Genomic DNA, 13,229 nt, shown 5'->3' with positions numbered 1-13,229 from the left:
AGATCTGGACAGAGAGTATGTGCCTGGAGCTAACTTACCCCATTCTCTGCAGACAACATTCGTGGCTGAAGCAGATCATGGGAAGGCATCCATCAACACCTCATTCATTGTCCCCCCAGAAAAAAATTATCTGTATCTTGTTCATTCACTGTTCTTACAGAGTTGCCTATTTTTTTTTTTTAACCCTGAGGATCTGGACTGTATTTCTGATTGACCAAGACTGCAAAATAAGACAGTTTTTTGCAGGTGTAAGTGTTCTGCTTATCTACAGATATTGCAGTAAATACATCTATATTCTCTTCATCCACTATTGACATCAGAAGAGACTTTAGGGAATGATGTACACATGTAGCCATGTATTAACAAGTCTACTTGATATGACAGTGTACAAAAAAAGTAGCATTTTCTTATGCAGACAGTGGTATCTGGCTTCCATACCAAATAGCAATAACATTTACTTGACTAAGTAGAACTATCCCTACAAAACAACAGCTCCCCACAAAATAAAGGCATTCAAAACAAAGCTCTGTGATCCATTCCACCAGCTGACTAGATTAAATTTCAGAGACAAAATGAAATGTCTTTTTATATATCTGGGAGATGATGATTCTAACATTTCAGCAAATGACACATCACTGACACTGCAGTGTCTTATTGTGATTCCTGAAATACATCTGAAAGCTGGCTGATCTAGGCAGGAGTTGTTTCTACTTAGGAATGGCTGTTCCTGAAAGAGCCTTTTAAACACCCCTTCTGTGGATCTGTCCAGGACTTTGGCACAACTGGGAAAACAAACAAGCAAACAAGCAAACAAAAGCAACAACTCATATCTTATGTATTTATTTTTATCCACAGAATAGATCCGACCAATCCTCCAGAATTTTACTTGATTCCATATGAATATTCAGGTCAATAAGTGTGGTAATTATTCATGCATTGTTAAGCCTTATTACATTAGTACCAGCTCCGAATAATCTGCAATAATAAAAACAGGGGTTTTGAAAAACCCACCCATTATTAGTGCCTAAAATAGCAGAGCTGGGTCTCCAGAGTAGGTTATGTTCAAAGAAGTGAAGGAAACCTGTATGAAAGCTTTCTCTCATTCTTGTTCAGCACAATCTAACTGACCTACAGTAAAGGTCTTGTAGCTACTAAAAAAGAAACCAAGCAAATAAGAAGCTGATTCCTCAAACTGAAATGCATAAGAGGACATCCAAAAAAAAGACAAAATAGCAAAAAACAAATGTACAGTAGGCATAAAAGAAGCATCTTGAGTTGTAGAACAGTCCACCTATAGAGACTGAAAATAGCCAGAGGAATGACGCCCAGAAAGGGATCCAGCTTGAACAACCAACCTCACAGGCAGGAAGCGTAAAATGCAGAGCAATGTTTTTGCATAGTGTGCTTGTTCTAGTTAACTCAGAGCCAGAAACATCGTAGAAACAAGGCTGGAAAGGATCTCAAGAAGTCATTTACTCCATCCTTTTAACGTGAGGCAAGCTAAATACAGCTGAGAGTGACATGTTCAATCTATTCTTTAAAAATCTCTAGTAAAGGTCAAGCCATGGATATAGGTGGAGAGTAAGGGAAAGAAATGAATTCAAAACACACTACCTGCCTTGCAAACAGCCAGATTCCCCAAGCTGATCTACGTGTTATCTGCAAAGTTGCTTTATTGAAGCAATAAAGTACTTCTTTATTGTCAGTACCAGCCAGAAGTATTGGGTATTGGGATCAGATCATCAGTGCTAATAATGGGTGCACTTATTTTCTCCAGAAAAGTCAGAAAATGATAAGGAAGAAGTAGGAAATGGCCCCTTTGAAAGAGAAATCTACTGTTATTGACACAAGAAAAAGAAAAGTATCTCAGTATGACAATGGGGTGGCAACTGGATCCTGATGGCTCTTCAGTGTATTTGGGAACTTCCCAGAGTCACAGGCCAGGGGACTGACCAGCCATGAGTCATGAGTTATGATCTTGAAGTTGGCCTCAGCAAGGTCAAGATGTCCCCACATCATTCAGTTAGATGTAATGTAAAGGTTATTTTTGTTTGTGATTGTTTCTGAGAGCTGAAGGCACAGGATGCTCTCCCCAAATTTTGTGAAAGCGTGATCCAAGATCCAAACACCATACAGTCAATATTCAGCAGCACTGAACCACTAAGACTTACGAGAGGAAAATATTAAAGGGAAAGGAAAAAATGTTCAACAATAAAAATAAGTGCTTACTATCATAATTAAGCCATAAATAAGCCAGGGGAACTCTGGCCTGAATATCACAATCTAATTATTTCTTTCTCTACTTAATTTTTGACATAAGAAGGCTAAAAATGGCTGAAAATTAAGACAGAGAAAGAGGGTAATGTTTGCTTTACCAAGGGTCAGTTGTAGGATATTTGTGGGAGTGAAAATACCTGGAAGGAGTACACTAACCTGCCTACATGCCACTGGGGCACTCAAATATCTCACGGTGGTTCTGGGTTACAGTGAGACAAATCAGTGCTGATGTTCATGCCAAACCACAGATACCACACTCAATTTGTCAGGGAATAACCCCAGTCTTTCCAGCAAAATATTCACTCCTTCCATATTCTGTCAGTGAGCAATATGGAAAAATTTCTTTTTAATGGGTATTTTCTGTGTCCTAAAACAAGACTGGGAAACCATAGCTTGTACTTTGTGCATGAAAGTACTGGAGAATTAGAAACTCAGCTGAACCATGCAGATTGTCTGCTGATGAGGGTAGATGCTTATTAAAAAAATCATGGAAGATTTATTCTTTGAAGTTTACAGCTGTTGCCATTTCAACCATAAGGCCAAGTTTATATCCATGTCAGCTGAAAAATAGTGCAGAAAAATAAATAATAGCTCCAGCTTGTTAATTACATGACCACCTTTCTGAGGGAGAGTTACGTTTCCTTCTATTTCAGTGGTTTTGTCAGGGCAAAAGGTGATTCGTTTGGCACCCCAGGAATGTGAAGTCACCCCAAAATGGGGTAGCTGGGACAGGAGGAGTGTCTCAGAGCAGTTTGAGTCCCCTCTGGGTGGTAGGCAGGGAAGGTAGGGATCCACAAGTTGGGATTACTAGTCTCTCCATAATGCCTTCCTCCCTCTATACCCCTCACAAAACTACCTCTACCAAAAACTTACTTCCCTCTCAGAGTGGTACCAAAATGGAACTCAGCTGGAGATGAAAGAGTACATTAGTGTCCATGCGAATTTTGGGTTTGGGTTACCTGTTAAGATGCAGCAAAGACTCTGGAGATGAGTTTTTCTTGCTACCTGCAATGACACTCTGACACCATGTGTTTAACACAGTCCATGGAACAAATAACCTTCCACTACCTTGATGTTATATCCTCGATTACACTGAGCTGCTGCCTATTTGTACTTCACCTTAGAACGGGGTGATCTCTTCACTGTTGTTCCAAAATCAGTGATACAAGATTAAGCCCACTCAACAACAAACTTTAATATTACCACATTGCCTCAGTTCAGATCCTAACGAAACCTTTCTCAGAAACACCCCTGAACCTGTAGTGTGCTTAGTTTGACTAAAAGAGCACAGGTGTCACGGCAAGTGTCTCTTTATATTCATCATGCTGCATTACTCTAAAATTGATGTCCTAGGGCAATCTGTGTGTGATGGACAAGGAGCGGCCTGTTGCATATTTGGGTGGGTGTGATGGACACGGAGCTACTCTGCAATAATTTTGACAGTGTACGTTGGTCTTGTAACTGTTTATTGCACAAATATTTTGGTTAAGTTCAATAGCAGACTGTAAGGAAAACAATCAGAAAGGAAGAAAAATGGCTTGAACTCAGCCAGCCCTGCAGTTAATACAGGACAATGGGAAAGTCATGGGCTCGCAAGAGTCTGCTTCAGCTTCCTGCAGGGCCTACTGAACTGGTTGGGAAAAATGAAGCCAAAAGTCTGACAACCGAGAAGCACAAATGAACTCTGGCTGCAGCAGCAGGACTTTCTTTTCAGAGCCAGGGAGATCTTGGGGAGCTGTTCAGGGGCACCAGACCGAGACTGAGGCACTAGCTGTAGTGTCTGCAGAAGAGAGACCTGCCTCAGTTGCCAAAGGGGCAGGGTTTTGGATAACTTGGAGGATGGGGAAGAATTGCTCATTTTATAAATGCTTTTTGGAAATGGAAACAATACTATAGTTTTGAGAAAATAAATGGTTTTGACATTTTGTGGGCTTCTTTTGTCACACCATTCTTGAAGAAACCTTCACAGGAATCAAACTCGTCTGGATGTTTTGATGAAACCTTTCCTCCCTGCACTGCAGCTCCTGGCAACTCAGGAAGACCCCCAAGCTCTTGAAATCTCCCTCAACTGGGCAAGGCTCAGCACCCAAGGCGAGGTCAAGATCTAGTTGTCATTAGCAAACTCTGATGGGAATGCAGATGTAGAGGCCACCCTGTGAGCTCCACAGCTTAGATGGTCCTAAATCACCCTGCTTCAACACTGGTGGTTGGTTCCTCTATATCTCTTCTGCCAAGAAGAGCATTAGGTAGAACCTGATGTCTGAACCAAACTGTTTTCTCCTCTTGTGGGCTTTGCAGCCCATCAGAGTCTTGACACCAGAGAGACAGAAGCAGTGCTGGTCCTGAAGTCAGCCTGAGCGGGGCTGTGTTTGAATAGACACCCAGGGCAAGCTAATACCATCAGGAGACAGCATTGCCTATTGGTGCTGAAGAAGGTGGCGCCTCTTGCTAGGAACTAGTATCCATCCTTTGCAAGTAAGTAAATTAGGGTAGTTTAAATTGCCTGAAGTCACATTTAATCTCTTATTATAGCAATGATTTTGCATTACTTTTGCGATGGGGTAGACACCTGGCCTGCTCAGTGCCTGCCATCCAGCTCTAGGACAGTAACAAGAAGTGCTGATGCATGCCCTGCTTATGATAATTTGGACATATCCCCACAGCATTACTTTTCCACACTGCATTTCAGGACTAGCAGCTCTCTTCCAAAACCAAACTGCTTATTTAGATGAAATTTCATTGAGACTTCTGTGGGCATTATAGATGTGCATCGGTAAGAAAGGACACAGCTCTTGCTGGACAAGAGCAAATATTCACTAGCTTATGTATATGAGGACAAGCGACTGCCAGGTCATATTTAATTTACCCTGACCACACTGGCCGTAATCCTGTCTAACCAGAAGAAAACATTGCATGATAGGGAAAGCAGGCAGACCACGAACTAAGTATACACCACAAAAATCCAGTCCAGCATGTTGAGTAAGCAGATGCCACTGAAAGGAAAGTACAATACTGTAGGTACCAAAAACGTTCAACATCTGCATTTTTTTATTTCTATCTAAAGATCTCCTTTAACAGGAGATCTTTAATATTGCTTTATGATCTTATTTTTATTCTTTCAGATGTAAAATGGTGGCAGCTTGCATCTGCAATTCTCTGAAAGACACATTTCTCCTATTCAGATAATCAAGTATCTTCCTGTTACAGGTGAGTTAGTGTTCACCCAGTAGACAATTTCTTGACCAGCACCACTGGGTTACTTTAGAGAGGTTCATATGCGATCATAATAAAACAACATTGAGCTGGAGAAAGAATCAGCAGCAAAAACAAAAGGTTTGTCAACCTTAGCCTAAGCAGTACCTTGTCCCTTAGCAGGGAGCTAATCTTGAAAAGCAATACTAATAAGAGAAGAACCGACCCATAAGAGCAGCAACCTTTTCTGTCCACAATTGCTTATAGAAACTACAGTTCAAAATCTCAGCAGGGACTTGGATGCTGACTACCTCATGCTCTGGATGCACAACTTGAGAAATATTACAGGGGCCCAATTTTAAGGAGGCTTCTCAAAAATCAGGTCTTATTTTGGACAACATAAGCTTCTCGGCATCACCAGTCAGATGCTAAAATCTTGGCTAGAAAGTACATCTTCCCATAAGCAGTATGCATATCTTTACAACAGGAACCCAGTCTGCTGTTTGTAATACTTGACATTCTAACCTCAAGTAAATACACCAAGCAATCTGCAGAATATGTCACTGAGCATGCTTACATGGTAATAATGATGTTAAAGGAGAACGGCCGTATGATTTATTATGCTTTGTGAAATAAGGCAAAGCCAATCTCTTCTCCCCATGGGAAGTACCATCACAGTAGAAAATGGAAACAAGATAAAATTAAATACCACCCAGGCCTGATTCAAGCATGCAAACTTTCTAATAAAATATCAGAACCAGATGCTGCTAAAGATGAGTGATAATTAAAGAAGATAAATTAAAGAAATGTTTTTCCAGGGAATGACTCTACTGCACACAAATTGTTTCAGCATGGGGAAAAAAATACAATAAAATTACTGCTGCTGCCTGTTTTCAAAAGTTTCCATTAATGAGTCAAGGCAGGTTCCCTGCTAAATTCCCTCATATCCAGGCTCCCTCTTTGCCTCTATTGGTTTAATCTTGGTGTGGTTTAGCAGAGTGAGCAAACGACCAAGCGCCAGGAACTCGGTTCCAGCACTGACTCACTGTGTGGGCTCCCTTATGTCAGGCTCAGGGCAGGTCAGCCCTGGAAAGTAAATCTCAAAAAATGGTTTTGAGGGGTCCAGAACCTGACAGCCTCTCCACTCTTCCTGTCAGATGTGAACAGTTCACCAGCGGGTTTCACCTGACTGCTAGTCCAGCAAACTGGTCTTCGGCTAGGCTGGTGTAAGGTGATTCTTTTTCAGTTTGGTGTCTCATCACAAGAAATGAGTACACTGGAAGACAAATTATGCAGACACCTGTGCAAACTCACTGCAGGAAAGATGGCTGGAGCACTGAAGATGAAGGGTGGGTTCAGCAGACCCACTAAGACCACCCTGGAGCTTTATGTGCCTGTGTATAAGCTAATCTTAGTCCACATTGGTTTTAAACTTTATCTTAGTTAAACACAAGATGATTTTTAAGCCACTCAAAGACTTTTAATTCCTTTAGATTTCTTGCATGCAGAACAGTGCCTATCCAATTGCCGTAGGCATTTTCGTAGTAAATAAAATAATGTGCTGCACCGGGAAAGGAATAGAATAAAATGAAACCATATAAATACATGGCCTAGTTCCCTTTTAACCACATATTCCCCAGGCTCATAACTGCTGCAAATGCCTATGAGGAATAATGTGGTTTGCAGTGTGCCTTTAAAGTCAACAAATCCAGCCTGCTTCAGGCTGAACAAGGGCTCAGACACAAGATCGGGTTCCCCTTGCTTGATGAGCTGCCATGCGGCAAGCGATGACATGAGCAGGCCTCGCTCATGGCGAGTGCAAGGTGAAACGGTGCAGCTTCAGCTGACCTCATCGAGGTTCACGTCCTTGGGCTCCTGTCTCCTTCATCCAAGGGGCTGGTAGGACGTGTACAGCGGGTCACTGCAGTTCAGCAGCTGCGTCCCTGCTCGCTAAGCCAGGGTAAGGCAGCTGGGTGTCTCACATGCGAATGTCAAAGCAAAGAGGGGTTCACGAGGAGCATTGGGCTCCCAGCTCTTTCTCCTGTACAGCAGAGTCAAATCAAATGGATGAGTGGACGTACAGAGTCAAGCCTTTGACACAGTCTCCCACAGCATTCTCACAGCTAAGTTGAGGAGGTGTGGTCTAGACAATAGAGTAGTGAGGTGGGATGCAAACTGGCTTAAGGAGAGAAGCCAGAGAGCGGTAGTCAATGGTGCGGAGTCTAGTTGGAGGCCGGTATCTAGTGGAGTGCCTCAGGGATCAGTACTGGGGCCAGTATTATTCAATACATTCATTAACGATTTAGACGAGGGTATAGAGTGTACTATCAGCAAGTTTGCTGATGACACTAAGCTGGGAGGAGTGGCTGACACGCCAGAAGGCTGTGCTGCCATCCAGCGGGACCTGGACAGGCTGGAGAGTTGGGCGGGGAATAACCTAATGAAATTTAACAAGGAAAAGTGTAGAGTCCTGCATCTGGGCAGGAACAACCCCAGGTTCCAGTATAGGTTGGGAAATTACATATCAGAGAGCAGTGTAGGGGAAAGGGACCTGGGGGTTGTGGTAGACAACAGGATGACCATGAGCCAGCACTGTGCCCTTGTGGCAGGAAGGCCAATGGCATCCTGGGGTGTATTACAAGGCGGGTGGTTAGTAGATCGAGAGAGGTCCTCCTTCCCCTCTACTCCGCCCTGGTGAGACCCCATCTGGAATATTATGTCCAGTTCTGGGCCCCTCAGTTCAAGAAGGACAGGGAACTACTGGAGAGGGTCCAGTGTAGGGCAACGAAGATGATTAAGGAAGTGGAGCACCTCCCTTATGAGGAAAGGCTGAGGGAGCTGGGTCTCTTTAGTCTGGAGAAGAGGAGACTGAGGGGGGACCTTATTAATGTTTATAAATATATAAAGGGTGAGTGCCACGAGGATGGAGCCAGGCTCTTCTCGGTGGCAAACAATGATAGGACAAGGGGTAATGGGATCAAGCTGGAACACAAGAGGTTCCACTTAAATTTGAGAAAAAACTTCTTCTCAGTAAGGGTGACAGAGCACTGGAACAGGTTGCCCAGGGGGGTTGTGGAGTCTCCTTCTCTGGAGACATTCAAAACCCACCTGGACATGTTCCTGTGCGACCTCACCTAGGCGTTCCTGCTCCAGCAGGGGTATTGGACTAGATGATCTTTTGAGGTCCCTTCCAGTCCCAAACATACTGTGATACTGTGATACTGTGAAGAACAGGGACAGGTCTCTTAAGCATGCAAGCTCCAAGCTATTTGTAGACATTTTGGCTAAAACTAGGAATTTACACTCGATTTGAACCTCCATGCAAGCTAAATCTGTCCACAGTCCATCATCTGCCGGCCCCAACCCAGCTAACCCATGTGGCAAAGCCAGTTGTGGTCTGCACCTTCTCCTGCCAGTCCCCTGGGAGTGGGCTGCTGCCACCACAGCAGCAAGGGGTCAGTCGAGGCGTGGATCACTAGCTAGGGCTGCTTCCAAGACAGGAACAGCCATGATCTGCTGGCCAGACTTGGAGGGAGAAGAGCTTTTATTGACTTGCTACCCCCTGCAGACCTTTGAACTTGAAATAAGAGGTATTGGTTACACATCTCTTAGGGAGTCGGGTGATCTGTTCTCTGTCTCTGCTTCAGTCCTGCCTGCTACCAACTCTGCAGGGCATCTGTCCCCAAGTCATGCTTCTCGCCTGTCAGACAGACTTCCCTGTGGCCATCAGTGTCAGTGGAATGGGAAAGGAAAAAAAAGAAGAGAAGAGGAGAGGAGAGAAGAGGAGAGGAGAGGAAAGAGGAGAGGAAAGAGAAGAGAAAAGAGAAAAGAGAAAAACGGGGAGTGGGGGGAAAGAAAAATAAGGAAAAAAGAAAAAGTAAGAAAAAGGAAAAAATAAGAAAATAGGAATAAGAAAACATAAGAAAAGAGGGGGAAAATAAAAGAAATAAGAGAGGAGAAAAGAGAAAAGAAAAGGAGACATGAATCTGGGTGTGTAATTTATATACGAGGAAAAGTTTAAACCAGTGTCATTGGCAAGAATATGTTACAAAAAGCCACAGACATGTTAATTGGTGAGTCATTTAAGTAAACCCTATTGATCTTGTAAGTCTGCCAGTTTTCAATTTTCACTTTTGCTTGAAAACAGCTCAGAAAATAAGACTTAACCAGAAACGCATGATCAGTGACTTTTTTTAATCCAATTTTTTAGCAAATGTAACTTATCTATCTTGAGGGGTGCTTTTGTTTGACCAATGGAACAGTTATGGAGAGCTTCCCTTTGCTCACCTAAGCCTCACCCAGCACAGGCCAGAGATGCACACTCGGGACAGGCTAGCTCCTCTATGTTTTTCTCCTACAGCAGCAAACCAAGATATTCTTTTCAATGGTTATCTTCATCACCAGCAACCAGTTTTAGGTGTATGAGGAATAACCAGAGTCCTGTGACACCTCAGTGACACCATTGCAGAGGTGGGGAAGTTCAAATGGTCAAGCTCAGCTCGATTTTCTGCAGTTCTCATAGCTGTGCCCAGCACAGGAGCTCTGAGTTGCTCAGAAATTTGACTGATGCTATCAACTTCCTGACTGTAAAAGAACGTGACTGATGTCTAACAGTGCAAAGATCAGTTTGGTATGGCAATTCACATAAAGGAACAACAGAAAAATAAGCTTTTATCCCATTATTCTCCTTTATTATTTGGGTAGTAGCTAAGGCAAACCTGACAGAAGTGGCCAAAGCAGGTATCCCTGGCTGTCCAGCCCACTCTTCTGCCACAGGTTAGGAAGGTCTTGTCCTCCCTGAGAGAAGCATCATCATCTGCAGGGTGATCCTGAGCTGCTGTGACAGAGGGACAGGCTCCTTCTCCCCCTCAGAGAGATCATCACTAAGCAGGCGCAGGCTTTCCACATTCTTAAGCAAAATATTTACTTTACAAGCGCTGAAACAAAATTTGGAAAAGTGAAGAATAATATTTATTTTGACAATGTTAAATTGCATTAAAGTTGAAAGTGAAAATTAGATGCATGCACATATACCGAGGGCATTATCCACTAATCACAGGAACATAAAAGAACTGGAAAATACCCTCCTCCACTGCCACCAGGAAAGTTGGTCTGGACTAAATTACAGGCAAAATGTATAATTAAGCAAGCTATTATTATCCAGTGTTTTAGCAGATGCTGACTTCGTTTATGGTGATTTGGATAAGAATTTAACCAAGGTTTGATTTCACAGCTGTGTCCATGATGCCTTGGACCTGTTGTACTGCCCCAGAAATTCCCAGCATGTTAGCACTGGTATCTAAGTGAAGTGCTTATGGTTTCCTGTCCTCCTTGGCTGCTGACTGGGGAAATTTTCTTTAGCTTCTTAGGAAAGAGAAAATGGTTTTACTGATCTGTCAGCCAGCCTTTATACTTGCAACTTGTGTTTAATTACTTTGAAGAAGCTTTAATATTCCACCAGTACAAGGAGGGGCAACCTTCCACTGCTGTGTTATTCTCTTATTTTTATTTTTTGCAGATGTAGGCTTGTGGCTTAGTTACTGAAATAATAATTCTGTTGGAAATATCATGGGCATGAGAGATGAGCTGCCAAAGTGTTATGGGCTCGGTAATTTGTACATGGAAATGAGGATCCAGGGAACAACATGAACATCAGTGGCCTGAGGAGCTTATGATTAAAACATGATGCTGAGCTTTTATGATTTCCACAGCTAATTAGCAAGATTTATAAGCATCTAACAAAAAACAAGGCTGAATACAGTAATGATACTTATTTTCCACTTCGAGCAGAAAACTACTGGGTTCTAAAATAGCAGGGAAAGGAAGAGAGGAACAAACACCCTTATCTCTTCATTTGCCCACAAATTAGCCTAATTACTTCTCTCTTTGCCATAGGATAAGTGAATGTCTCTCAGGTGGCCAGCATGAAGTCTGTGCCTTGTTCACATCAATGGCAATACCTTGTTGATTTAATAGACAAAAGCTTTCCTGCTGTTTCTTTATGGCTTCAGACTAGCACCAGCTTTGTTTTCCAGCAGCGCTCTGAGGGAACGCGAGATGTCTGAAAAAGCCACTTCCACCAATATATACTTGGTTGATTCTGTTCCCCAGAGGTAGAAAAGGAAAAGGACGAGGGGGGAAAAAAAAAGAAGAAATACCAAGCTAGTTCATAAAAGAATGAAGGGCTTAGTCTGCAGCCACAGACCCAGGAGGGCCCTGTGGCTCCCAGGAGGGTTCCTGGCCAGCAGCGTCTACATGACCCACCTGGGAAGCTCCCAGTGCACATGGAGGGGCTGTGCCTGACCCTTTCCCTATGGCTTCTGCATTTCCAAAATCCCAAACATCCTCACACAGTCATGGGCTGGAAAACCCCTGGCCAGTGTGTAAAACTCTTCTATTCTGCCTAGACAAACCTTTCAGACAGAAAAGGGAGTCATCCTCTGAAAACTGCATGGAAGTCTCATTGCATAGGATGAGCTTTACTCAAAATGTAGATATGAAAAGATGATCGTTACTCAAGCCATTGGCAGAGGAATTGTTTCAACACAGACCCACAGGAACTGAAGGCAGATGTGATGACTGGTTTTGTTGTGCTTGCAGCTAGCTCCCGCGCACAGCACAGCTGAGATTTCCCCCAGCATGCAGCTGGCTGTTTTGGCCAAAGTGTCCCTCACCCAGGTTTGCCTCTGGGAAGAGGGTCTCCAGTCACTGTGGGCATTGCCCTTTTTCAGCATCTGCACCGGGCACCTCTCCCCTTTCTATCCAGGAACACAAGGACCACAGGCGGGTCTGTGCTCCCCTGGCTGAGAATTGTGACCCATGGTGGGGGGCTGAGAGCCCCGTCAGGCCCTCAGCTGCCTGGGCAGCAGTGCCACATGGAGGGAGACATGCTGTGTGTATAGCCACCCCAGGCAAACCCAACCTTCAGAGGGCTATACTTAATTTTTTGTCAGTCATAGACTTTTAGTGGCAGGCACAGTATCTTTCCACATCCATGGAAAGTACTTTACTCATCCTGTATGTCACCACAATGTAATAATTAAAAATACACTGTCTTATTACACAGTTAGTGCAACCACAAAAGTTCATTTATAAAGCTCCATCTATTTATACTGGAGCTGTGTTTCCTCAGCTTAGAGATATACAAATACTGGTATGCCATGCTTAATAGTATCCTAGCATTTTAGTATTTTTTAATGAACCACTGTCATCACTTACTCCAATATTTTTCTCTTCTCGTTTCTGTATTCCTAGACAGTTGGCCTAAATTGATATAATGGGATAAGTTCCACCCCAGGACTGGTTTGGCGTTTATGTTTAACAGTGCCTGGTAGCTGGCACATCCTTAAGACACAGAGTTTGCTGACATCTATGGTGAGACTGGAGTGATGCCATACTCTCCATTTTCACCTCCAAAATCAGTCCATTATTTTTAGTGACAGGGAGCAGGAGCAATTACATGGAAACATTTTTGGAGAGTTTCTGGTCTAACATCAGACAAGGAGGTTTAGCCAGTAAACCTCCACCACAGTAGCACCTAGCATCCTGCCTTCTTGGCCAGAGGTGCTTCAGACCATGGGAAGGTCTCATCAGCATCTCTGATGGCAAAATATCCAGCAAGAGGAACATCAGCAGACCTTGACCTCATTGTATAAACCCAGGGGTGTCTATGGATGCAAAACTCTCAAAGCAGGGCTGTGCGTGAAAGGATCTCTCCCTGTTGGAAAGAGGAAAGTGGAAAGAAGGCCTGGGCTGAGCCA

This window comes from Nesoenas mayeri, assembly GCF_963082525.1.
Source record: "Nesoenas mayeri genome assembly, chromosome: 3".
Taxonomy (NCBI): domain Eukaryota; kingdom Metazoa; phylum Chordata; class Aves; order Columbiformes; family Columbidae; genus Nesoenas; species Nesoenas mayeri.
The sequence above is the reverse complement of the archived record's forward strand: the minus strand, read 5'-3'. Positions refer to the sequence as shown.